The sequence below is a fragment of the Dendrobates tinctorius genome, unplaced genomic scaffold, assembly GCF_039654945.1.
Source record: "Dendrobates tinctorius isolate UK_male_01 unplaced genomic scaffold, ASM3965494v1 ptg000086l, whole genome shotgun sequence".
In the NCBI taxonomy this organism is placed as follows: Eukaryota; Metazoa; Chordata; class Amphibia; order Anura; family Dendrobatidae; genus Dendrobates; species Dendrobates tinctorius.
The window spans coordinates 43,998,731-44,011,707 of record NW_027361754.1 but is presented as its reverse complement, the minus strand read 5'-3'; the positions used below and the strand labels follow the sequence as shown (position 1 = coordinate 44,011,707).

The 12,977-nt window shown below is 47.8% G+C and overlaps 1 protein-coding gene across 13 annotated transcripts in view; it reads left to right on the top strand.

Annotated features, from left to right (window-relative positions):
* Window positions 1-12,977, top strand: part of AGRN (agrin) — a 719,629-nt gene that overhangs the window by 513,492 nt on the left and 193,160 nt on the right. The gene's annotated exons all lie outside the window — the stretch shown is intronic.

Below are 12,977 nucleotides of genomic sequence, written 5' to 3'. Positions count from 1 at the left end.
AGAATTTAACTTTTTCCTAAATTTGATTAAGAACCCCTCCAAGTTCTCATTAAACAAATTCAATACATTAGCATGACATGTTAATGCACACCCTACTCTCCTCGCAACTCCTGAGTGGCCACACCAAGACACATACAAAACAAAAAAAGAGCCGCTGGACCTTGATTAAGAGCCACACCGATAGTCCTGAAAAACTCTTCCTACCTATCTGCGTCCCTAGTGCCTCTTCTGAGTAGTAGGTTCCCGAGATACTGTGTGTCCGCGTTGCCCTCAAAGACTGATGAGAAGACAGGAATCGAAGTATTGTGGTTCATTTTTTAATGTGTTTCGATGTGCATCCAGATTGTATCTTACCTCCTGCTGCTATGCACTAGCTCGGAGGCACCAATTAAACAACTTGGCCAATAAACTGAAAAAAAAAACAGTATTCACGGGCTTTACAATCCCTTCCCTGGGATTTAACACCCACCACTAGAGTTGAGCGAAACGGGTCGAACAATTTCAAAAGTCGCCGACTTTTGGCAAAGTCGGGTTTCATGAAACGAAACCCGACCCTAGGATGAGGTCGGCCACGAGGTCGGCGACTTACGCGCCAAAGTCTCGTTTCAAAAGTTTGTTTTGCGCTCTTTTTCAGCCAATCAGGATCCACGGACACTGTGGGCAACGTGATGACATAGGCACGGGTCACCACCATCTTTCAGAAGGGCATGCAAGTGATTGGCTTGCTTTGGGGGGCATCACAGGGGGTATAAAAGGGCGTGCACGCCGACCGCCATGTTACTCATGCTGATCTCAGAATAGGGAGAGCTGCTGCTGATGATGATTTTGTAGGGAGAGCGTTAGGCAGGGAAGAAGACACCAAAAACTGCTTCTGCTGCTAGCGATTTTGCCTGTACAACACACCAGTCACTGTGTGTGCAGTGCAAGGGGAGGCTATATAGTGGTGTATCAGTGGTGTTGGTTGTTGGGCTGCCTTCTAAGGCTTCCTGACATTCCTGTATTGCTGTTTACCCACTGCTCCGCAAACTGCTTTTTTAAAAGCAATCCCAATTTTTTTTTTTTGTCCTGCTGAGAAGAAAAAAAAACTGCTTCTGCTGCTAGCGATTTTGCCTGTACAACACATCAGTCACTGTGTGTGCAGTGCAAGGGGAGGCTATATAGTGGTGTATCAGTGGTGTTGGTTGTTGGGCTGCCTTCTAAGGCTTCCTGACATTCCTGCATTGCTGTTTACCCACTGCTCCGCAAACTGCTTTTTTAAAAGCAATCCCAATTTTTTTTTTTGTCCTGCTGAGAAGAAAAAAAAACTGCTTCTGCTGCTAGCGATTTTGCCTGTACAACACATCAGTCACTGTGTGTGCAGTGCAAGGGGAGGCTATATAGTGGTGTATCAGTGGTGTTGGTTGTTGGGCTGCCTTCTAAGGCTTCCTGACATTCCTGCATTGCTGTTTACCCACTGCTCCGCAAACTGCTTTTTTAAAAGCAATCCCAATTTTTTTTTTTTTTGTCCTGCTGAGGTACTGAGCGTGCATTTTTTCACACCATACAGCGGTGTACGCTCCTCACACAGTACCGTGTAACGGCTGTTATCACAGCCACAGTGAAGCTATCAGTGTGTCACTCTGTGAGAATAAAACGAGGACATGTTCCGTTCTTACAGACCTGCACTCTAGGGAGATTCCTATTCTGTCCAATTCTACATACACCTTGTAGTTTGTGATACACTAGCCATTTTCTGCCTGTGACATAGCGCTGTGAAATTCAGTGGGCCTCACACAATCCATAAGTGTCCAGTGTCCACAAGTGTGTGCAGAAATTCAAAATCTCCCTTATCCTCTAGTCACTTTGGTCACAGCTGTGCCATCGAGCCTGTGACAGAGCGCTCAGATATCAGTGGGCCTCACACAATCCAAAAGTGTCCAGTGTCCACAAGTGTCTGCAGAAATTCAAAATCTCCCTTATCCTCTCGTCACTTTTGTCACAGCTGTGCCATCGAGCCTGTAACATAGCGCTCAGATATTCATTGGGCCTCACACAATCCAAAAGTGTCCAGTGTCCACAAGTGTCTGCTGAAATTCAAAATCTCCCTTATCCTCTAGTCACTTTGGTCACAGCTGTGCCATCGAGCCTGTCACATAGCGCTCAGATATCAGTGGGCCTCACACAATCTAAAAGTGTCCAGTGTCCACAAGTGTCTGCAGAAATTCAAAATCTCCCTTATCCTCTCGTCACTTTTGTCACAGCTGTGCCATCGAGCCTGTCACATAGCGCTCAGATATTCATTGGGCCTCACACAATCCAAAAGTGTCCAGTGTCCACAAGTGTCTGCTGAAATTCAAAATCTCACTTATCCTCTAGTCACTTTTGTCACAGCTGTGCCATCGAGCCTGTGACATAGCGCTCAGATATCAGTGGGCCTCACACAATCCAAAAGTGTCCAGTGTCCACAAGTGTCTGAAGAAATTCAAAATCTCCCCTGTCCTATAGACACCTTGTACCTTGTTTTACATTACTATATAGTTTGTTGGATTTTGTCTACATTTCTACCAAAAATGAGGAAGGCTGGTGGAAGAGGCCGTGGAATTGGGCCGGGGTTGGCAGCTGGTAATGATGGTGTTGGTGGTGGATCTGATGGTAGTGGCAAGAGCAAAATAGGACCGAATGCAGGAGGTGTTGAGCCTGCGTCATCGTCTGGCTACATAAGGCCTCGAACGCTTAGTTTTCTAGGAGTTGGCAAACCGCTTTTAAAGCCAGAGCATCAGGAAAAAGTTTTGTCTTACATTGCTGACTCAGCCTCCAGCTCTATCGCCTCCTCTTCTTCAGTTGTAAAAAGTAAAAGCACTGAGTCGTCATTGGAGGCTCATGTTCATGAACCACACCTTTCCTTGTGTCCTTCACCCCAACCAAGATTGAAGGATGACGCAGGCCATACTACTGATTACTCCATGGAGCTGTTTTCACATACCATGCCTGGATTATCAAGTGAAATGGTGAATTACCCAGGCCAAGATGAATCTGACATGGAGTGCACTGATGCACAGCCGCTGATGGATGATTCTGCTGGTACATTCACTCAGAGCACTACATTGTCCTCGCAGTGTACAGAGCCAGATTCTGACCCTGATAAGACTCAGGTGCCCCTTCCCGCACACTATACCACCATACACGGTGACACAGAGGAAGGTGCACATGACATAGAAGAGGAGGTGATGGATGACCCAGTTGTTGACCCAGATTGGCATCCATTGGGGGAAGAGGGTGCTGCTTCCAATAGCTCAGATGAGGAGCATCCACAGCAGACATCGACATCGCAACAGCTGTAATCTGGCAGGCCCGGAGCACTCCAAAGACAGGTTCCAAACATCAAAAGAGTTGCTGGACAGCTTGTCCAGAGGGTCAAAAGATCACAGTGTGCTAGGCCGCAAAATGTCTGCCAAAGTAGGAAGAGTGCAGTGTGGCACTTTTTTGAACAAAATTCTCATGATCAGGCCAAGGTTATCTGTAAGAAGTGCACAAAGACCTTTAGCCGAGGGAAAAATCTGAAAAATTTGAATACCAGTTGCATGCTTAGACATTTAACCAGCATGCACTTGCAAGCGTGGACACAACACCAAACCTCAAGTGCCACATGTGCAACTGATCACAACGAAGGTAGTCAGCAACGCTACATTGTTTCCCCCACTGTAAGCCCACCGGTTAGCACAGCAGCAAATGTTGAGGTGTCGTTGCAAGGCCACAGCAGTCAGGGAATCCCACTGTTATATCAACGAAAGACTGATTCTAGGCCAACAGAAAGAACACCAACTCCATCACCATCATCAACCCTCTCTCAGTCCGCCCTGTCCACCGCTACTTCCACCATATGCAGCTCTCAAGTCCAGCTCACCCTCCCAGACACTATGAGTAGGTCAAGAAAGTACTCAGTCTCTCATCCGTGTACACTGGGTTTGAACGCCCACATTGCCAAACTAATCTCGTTTGAGATGATGCCCCTTCGGTTGGTGGAAAGCGCAGCTTTCCGCGAACTCATGGCCTATGCAGTACCACGCTATGACCTACCCAGTCGCCACTTCTTCTCTCGCAAAGCCATCCCAGCCCTCCACCATCATGTGAAAGACCGCATTGTCCATGCACTCAAGCAGTCAGTGAGCGGAAAGGTACACCTCACAACTGATGCATGGTCCAGTCGGCATGGCCAGGGCCGTTACGTGTCCATCACTGCGCACTGGGTTAATGTGGTGGATGCAGGGTCCACAGGGGACAGCGGTGGTGGGACAGTGCTGCCTAGCCCACGGTATAGGAAACAGTTGGCTGTAGGCGTTCGACCCTCCTCCTCCTCCAGAAGCGAAAGCTCGTCCACAGAGCGCAGTCGTACGAGCACTCCATCTGCAGCTGCCACTGTTGCACACGATGTGTCCCCCTATCGAGCAGCTAGTGGAAAGCGTCAGCAGGCAGTGTTGCAGATGATGTGTTTGGGCGACAGACACACCGCCGAGGTGCTGGCCGAGTACTTTCAGCGACAAACTGAGTCATGGCTGGGCAGTGTACATCTTGAGGCAGGCAAGGTAGTTAGTGATAACGGGCGTAATTTTGTGGCAGCCATAGCCCTTTCAAAACTCAGCCACATACCTTGCTTGGCTCACACCTTGAACCTGGTGGTGCAGTGCTTCCTCAAAAATTATCCGGAGTTAACAGCCCTGCTCCAGAAGGTGCGAAGACTGTGCGCGCACATCCGCCGGTCGCCTGTACACTCCGTTCGTATGCAGAAGCTGCAGCGATTGCTCCACCTTCCCAACCACCGCCTCATTATCGACATTGCAACAAGGTGGAACTCCACCCTGCACATGGTGGAGCGGCTGTGCGAGCAGAGGCAGGCCATAATGCATTTGTGAGAGGATACACGGCCAGGCACTTTGAGAGCAGACATGGAGTTGACCGGTGTGCAGTGGTCGAAGCTGAAAGACCTCTGTAAAGTCCTTCAGTGTTTTGAGGAATGCACACGGTTGGTAAGTGCAGACGACGCCATCCTAAGCATGAGCATCCCACTTATGCGTCTGCTCATGCAAACTTTGACGCACCTTAAGGAGCAGGCTTCTGCAGCCAATGTTGATGAGGAGGAGGGAATCCTTGATGACATTCAGCCATTGTCTGCTCAGGGACCTCTCCTGGACGAGGTGGAGGAAGAAGAGGAGGAGGAGGAGGATGATGGGGATGATTACTTAGGGGAGGAGGATGCATCTCGTGGGGCAAGTGAAAATGTTGGCGTGGCAAGGTCTGGTACAGGGTTTGTGCGTGACTGGAGGGATGTGGATTTGCCAGAAAGTGCTCCTCCAACCAGCACTCGCAGTGCATCATTGACACCGGGAACATTGGCCCACATGTCAGATTATGCCTTGCAGATCCTAAAAAGGGACCCCCGCATTGCCAAAATGATGAACGATGACGACTACTGGTTGGCCAGCATCCTGGATCCACGCTATAAAGGTAAATTACTAAACATCATGCCACAGGAGAACCTTTACCTAATATTGGCTAATAAACAAGCAACTCTGGTAAATCGGTTGCTTGAGGCATTCCCAGCACACAGCAGCGGTGATGGTTCTCACACGAGCCGTACGGGCCGGGGGCAGCTTGGCAGAGGTGTTCGTGGTGCACACAGCAGAAATGGCGTTGGAGACAGGGGTTTCATGACAATGTTTTGGACTGATTTTTCAAGTACCGCTCACACAACTGGTAATACTGCATCGATGGAAAGTGACAGGAGACAGCAGTTGTCAACTATGTTTACAAACTACTTTTCCTCCCATATCGATGTTCTCCCACACAGGTCATTCCCCTTTGACTATTGGGCCGCTAAACTGGACACCTGGCCTGAATTGGCACAATATGCCTTACAGGAGCTCGCTTGCCCAGCTGCAAGTGTGCTATCGGAAAGAGTCTTCAGTGCAGCTGGATCAATCCTGACAGAAAAAAGGACCCGTCTGTCAACCCAAAATGTGGATGATCTAACCTTCATTAAAATGAACCACGCATGGGTTTCCAAGGATTTTGTCCCACCTTCCCCTGATGACACATAGGGTGACAGTAAAATGGCTTGCTTTGGTCCACCTCTTCCTGGGACTTGACCTATTTCACCTTTTGCATCAGCTGAATGTCCAACATCAACATATGCCAGTTTCTAAAACTCCCTAACTGTGCTGCCTCCCCCCCCATGGCCGGGGTCACCACCTAGCGCACGACACCGTGCGAGTGCCGTTGCCCTGGACAGGTGGGTAGGCCGACTCTTGGGCGCGGGCACTGGCACAGGGTCCTTCATAGTGCAATCAAGTATCTCTGACGGTGGTGGTGCACACCCGCCGTCAGACATACCGCCGTACTATGAGGGGCCCAGTGCCAGTACCGACGCCCACGAGTGGGCCCCCCTTGCTTGGGCAGGGCCCCAGCATTTGCAATCTTTACCTCTCCCTGCTCCTCCGCTGTGTAGTCTGGGCCGTCAAATCCATACTGTGCCTGACACCGTCTGAGCCTGCCTCCTGATGTATAGACATATATTTTGAATGTGTACGCTATCCATACATGTTATCCGGGGAAACGGTACCCTTTCTAACCTTTGTGCAATCACGTGCAATCCATACTGGGCCTAACACCGTCTGAGCCTGCCTCCTGATGTATAGACATATATTTTGAATGTGTACGCTATCCATACATGTTATCTGGGGATACGGTACCCTTTCTAACCTTTGTGCAATCACGTGCTCTCCATACTGGGCCTAACACCGTCTGAGCCTGCCTCCTGATGTATAGACATATATTTTGAATGTGTACGCTATCCATACATGTTATCCGGGGATACGGTACCCTTTCTAACCTTTGTGCAATCATGTGCAATCCATACTGGGCCTAACACCGTCTGAGCCTGCCTCCTGATGTATAGACATATATTTTGAATGTGTACGCTATCCATACATGTTATCCGGGGATACGGTACCCTTTCTAACCTTTGTGCAATCACGTGCAATCCATACTGGGCCTAACACCGTCTGAGCCTGCCTCCTGATGTATAGACATATATTTTGAATGTGTACGCTATCCATACATGTTATCCGGGGATACGGTACCCTTTCTAACCTTTGTGCAATCACGTGCAATCCATACTGGGCCTAACACCGTCTGAGCCTGCCTCCTGATGTATAGACATATATTTTGAATGTGTACGCTATCCATACATGTTATCTGGGGATACGGTACCCTTTCTAACCTTTGTGCAATCACGTGCAATCCATACTGGGCCTAACACCGTCTGAGCCTGCCTCCTGATGTATAGACATATATTTTGAATGTGTACGCTATCCATACATGTTATCCGGGGATACGGTACCCTTTCTAACCTTTGTGCAATCACGTGCAATCCATACTGGGCCTAACACCGTCTGAGCCTGCCTCCTGAGACATATATTTTGAATGTGTACGCTATCCATACATGTTATCCGGGGATACGGTACCCTTTCTAACCTTTGTGCAATCACGTGCAATCCATACTGGGCCTAACACCGTCTGAGCCTGCCTCCTGATGTATAGACATATATTTTGAATGTGTACGCTATCCATACATGTTATCTGGGGATAAGGTACCCTTTCTCACCTTTGTGCAATCACGTGTAATCCATGCTGGGCGTGAGAATGGCTGGCGAGCTGCTAAGCAAGCTACAGCACCTGTGGTTTGCACACGTAAGTTTTTCATTTTTTCAGGAATGACGGTTAGGCCTAATTCCGGAACTGCGGTTGACCTGCACTTACTGGGAAATCATCGTTCGCGGGTAATAATTGTAATCAGTGATCCCCATCACTAACGTTGTTCAGCGGGTTATCTGCACCTGTAAGCGGCAAACGCTGGCCTTTTCAGTGTAGAGCACATGCAGCCACGGACATGTAAGGGCATGACACACCAGTTATTGGCCAATCTCATGTGCCAGAGCCTCACGTGTCCCTCTAGTAAGCCGGACTCGGACCGCGGGGCATGACGGAGTCTCGTTCGTTAACGGAATTAAGCTTGCAATGTGTGCATCTGTTCTGTAGCTGGCATGGTTGAGGTTTCCCAGGTGGAGTCGAATTTAACCGTAGGCTCCACTCCTTGTGGTGCCCTTCTGGACATTCCTTTAAGGTTCAGCTTTGCAACCATACTGCCCACGTAAAACAAACACTTTGCTTTCATGAACGCTGTTTGGAGGGTCATGACTCGTGGGAATAACGCCGCCCAATCAGTTAACCTGCTAGAGAGATCGTTCGTTGCTCCCAAGCATGACATCACACTCCCTAGGAAGAAGGTAATGCCACTGTGGCGACCGTACTCCTGGGGGCGACACAAGTGCACTGATGCCCAGCCACTGCTCGATGAATCTGCTGGTACATTGACCCAGACCACTACATTCCCCTCGCACGCTACACGACCTGAATCTGACCCTGATGAAACTCAGGTTACCCTTCCCATATACAGTTCCATCTTACACGGTGACAAAGAGGAAGCTGCAGATGAAAGTGCAGGTTCGGCCCACCCGCCATCAGACACACCACCGTACTATCAGGGGCCCTGTGCCAGTGCCGTCGCCAACGAGTGGGCCCCCCCTGCTTGCTCAGGATCACAGCACTTGCAAAGTTGAAATACTGTGCAGTGAGATGGAAGATGGGGACGACGAGGAGTCCAGACAAGTACAGGGATTCCCTAGCAAGGAGACTTATTTGATTGTTTTCAATGTTGGGACAGCAATTTTTGGGGAGCACTATACTCTGGAGAATGATAGATGGGGCCCACCATACACTGGAACATTCCAAAGGTGGACATCAGACACTGGAGCAGCATTTACAGGGCCCATTATACACTAGAGCATTAGAAATGGGGCCCATTATGTTTGGAGCATTATTTGGGCCCATAAGACAGTGGAGCTTCATCCATGGGGACCAACATATACTGTAGCATTATGTGGAGCTCATCATATACTGTTTCAAACATTATATGGGACCAATGATTCTGTATGGAGAAATAGATGGGCCTCGTCATGAGATGTAAAAAGTGAGGTATTTTTCATTGTACTATACCGCTATTTCTCTGCCGTATCGGAGCATGATGAGTTGTGGTATGTGTTAAAGGGGCGCTCTTTCGCCCAGGGCACATGAAAACCTGCAGCCAGCCCTCCCCCCCACAACTTTAGCCAAATAACCCCCATTTTTCAGTGCGTAACTTGTATTATGAAGCTAACTAAGGTTTACAAGCTTAAGTAAGAAGAATTGATGCTTTTGGCATTCAAATGGGCACTGTAGGTGTGTTTCCTGTCCTCCTCTCACTGCCGACTTTTATTCCCCATTGACTTACATTGGGTTTCGTGTTTCGGGACGACCCCGACTTTTCCCTATAATCGGACGATCTTGCTCGACCCGACTTTTGGAAAAGTCGGGTTTCACGAAACGAAACTCGACCCTAAAAAACCAAAAGTCGCTCAACTCTACCCACCACCACTTAATTCCACGTAAAGGGGTTCCAGAACCTCCCGAGATTCACCAACACCCCCCACTGCTCCACATTAACCAAATCCACCAACTTTGAGGACCTCCCCCCATGTCTGCTGCTTTGGCAAAAATTATAAATAATCAATACACAATTAAGCAAAGCAGACAAATTAACAACAATTCAACATTACTGTGACCCATATCCCATTTTCGGAACATAATAATGGAAGATGGTTGGGAAATCCTTTTTTGTCGCTGTTAACCTAAAATGGCTACCCAAACCCAAATAGCCTTCCCTTATAAATCCTACTCCTCCTTCCATGATGTCTCCACCCCTGATGACATCAACATTCCCTCCTTCATTCCCATTTAAACCTGACACTCCCAGCAAAAAATCAGCTCCCTATAATTTCCGCTTTAATCTTGTCATGCCGGCAAGGCCCCACCACACACAGCAATCTCGCTAGCGAGATCGCTGATTTTGTGACGCCACAGCGATCTCGCCTGCAAGATCGCTGTGTGTGACGGGGATCAGCGACCGGCCCCCCTGCCGGGTATCGCTGATCGTGCTCGATCGGCCTGGGCCATTTTTTGATCGCTGGTCTCCCGCTGGCCAGCATGCATCGCTGCGTGTGGCAGTGAGAGACCAGCGATCAGCGACGCTGTGTAGGGAAGGTGACCGGACGGACAGACTTGACAGAATAGAGAAAGGAAGGTTTGCACAGTTTAGATAGGTGTCAGTTACTACAGTGGGGAAACAGCTGAGAAAGTGTAGTGGACGTGCAGTACCTTGGATTGAACATTAGAGGGCAGGGAGGAGTGTGAGCAAAGGACTTGACATTAGCTTAGGGCTTAAGAAAACCGTTGGTCATGGGGGGCGGAGTTACAGGGAATCGGGAATGATATAAATACTGAGGAAAGTTCCAGTCCCCAGTCCCCCAGTCCCCAGTCCAGAAAGTTCTAGTCCCCAGGGGGAGCTCGAGTGACAGGAGGACTGTGACAGTTTGTGCACTCTGAGGAAAACCAAACCAGGGGGACTGAGGAGAGAGAACGTCAGGGGGGTGGGCCTGACAGAAAAATACCGCAGTATAGACGAGGCACCGAGGTGAAGCATACCGTATTGAGAGAGAGACGACTATTCAGTAAAAGTACTGTTGGTTTACGGGCCTAAGGCGGCCACAGTGACGGATCTGACAGGAGCGTCAACAAGTGAAAAGGGGCCAGTACGTATATGTACGTCCCTGGTGTAAAGTACGGTGTGCGGGAAACGGCCCTGGAAATGGAGGGCCGATAAGTGAAGTGAATTGAAGTGCGGTGTACTGCGGAGGCTGTCAGGTGGACGGCGAAGAGAATAAAACTTGGACCTGTTGTACCCGATATTTGCCTCCATCGTGTCTCTGTTACATCTCTGCGCGGTAAGAGAGGGACCACCCCCCAGTCCGTCCCACGACCCTACAGCTGGACGCCGGTTTCCAAGGTAAACAGTGGGTATCCAAGAGCCGCGGCTCCTGGATACCCGATGTTTACATAAGGCCTCTTTCACACTTCAGTTTTTTGCATCAGTCAAGATCCGCCAAAAGGACGGATGGCGGATCCGTTTTAGTACTGATGACAACGGATGTCACCCGTCCGTTTTTTTGACGGATTCGACAAATGAAGAATTTTAAAGGAATCGCAGGAGAGAGAGAGAGAGAGAATTTTTTTTGTCCGGCACCCAGAAAGAATTTCGGGTTAAATGAGTGTCTGGACGATCCGCCACAGAAAAAAACGTTGCAAGCTCCGTTTTGAAATCTTTGAGGATGGTGACGGGCAGGAACTTTTGGCGGATCCGCAAAAAAAACGGATGCAACGGACGGCAATCCGCCTATAATGAAAGTCAATGGGGGAAAAAACGGATCCTCAAAAGAAAATTGCGGATCCGTTTTTTTCAAAACCTGGCGGATTGTGACTGATTGTAAAAAACGGAAGTGTGAAAGAGGCCTTAGAAACCAGCTTGCTCGCTGGTCCTGATCGCTGGAGGAGCTGTCTTAATGACAGCTCACCAGCGATCCCATCCATGTCGGATCGTTGGTGGGATCACTGGGACATCGTTAAGGCCCCGGGGTCAAGTACAACTTTCCTTGTAAATAACAAAGGATACTAAGTTATCACTATTTTGATCAAAACTGTGTAAAAGCCATCCCATTGCAACAAGGTGTGCTTAGTTGGGACAGTCCTGTCTAAAGTATTAAAACCTCACTATGTATCAACTGACCTCAGTGTGAATTGAGCCTGACATGTGAACATGCTCTTACCCTTTGCACTTATACCAACTTATGCTCATTTCTTTGGTTTTGCTGTAGCTTTTTGTACTTTGTACAAAGAGGGGTGTAGCTCCCCTTATCAGAGCTAGATATGTCATGTATATAGCTTCCCATAGGTGGGTGTCGGAACAGTCGGAGCCTGGTCTTGCTCTGCCCGTATTCACATTGAGGTCGTTTGATACATGGTAAGGTTTTAATACTAGAGACAGGATTGTCCCAATGGGTACACCTTGTCGTGGTGGGATGACTGTTTTGATCAAAATATTGCTAAGTACTCTATGTTATTTACTTGTACTATTACTATTTATTTACTATAGGGTATGTGATCATTTTGTTTTGTTCTTGGGTTGTATAATGTATAGCAGAAAAATCTCCCAACAGGGTATCTTGAATAATATTTTTTTTTTAAGTTGAGAATGTCAAGATTTCATGTTGAAGCACAAGGAAATATAATGGACACATATGTCCTGTATATCCGTGATGATGTGGAAGAAATAAGAAAAGTACATTTATTGAGATTATGCAATTTTGGCAATATTCCCATTCATTAGATCAAACTCTAATTTAAAAAAATGTCTCTTTTGATCTGATGAAAGGGAAAATTCCCTTAATGATGGAGAACTTCAACTTCTGTCCTCGGCTCCTCAGAGACACACCTGCTGACTGTTTCCCACCGCTAATTTTTCCTAGACTGAGATCATATATGTTTATCTGTCAAGACTTTGGGGAATGTCAGTGGGTCAGCATTATTTTGAGATTTCTATCAAAAGTCCCTTTGAAGAAAATTAGAATCAGCCTCTCCATGCATTGCGATCATCAGAAAAAGACTACTTGTTTAAATCAAGTTTTTGTGGGTTTTTTTTATTTAGCACAATATTTATCTCTATATATAAAAGTGAATGTATGTATATATGTGTGTGTGTGTGTATCACCAACCAATCATGAAGCATCTTTCATTTCACCAGAGCTGTTCAAAAGAAGCTGAGCTGTGAATGGTTGCAATGAGCAACAGTTTTCCTTGCAACCAATCAGTAAACATCTCTCATTTCACCAGCGCTGGTTAAAAGAAGCTAAGCTGTGATTGGTTGCTATGAGCAAGTTTTCCCACTTGACAACACCTCAGCAGACACTGACATGGTGGGAGAAATCTAGCATTCCTGGGAACATAAGCTCCCA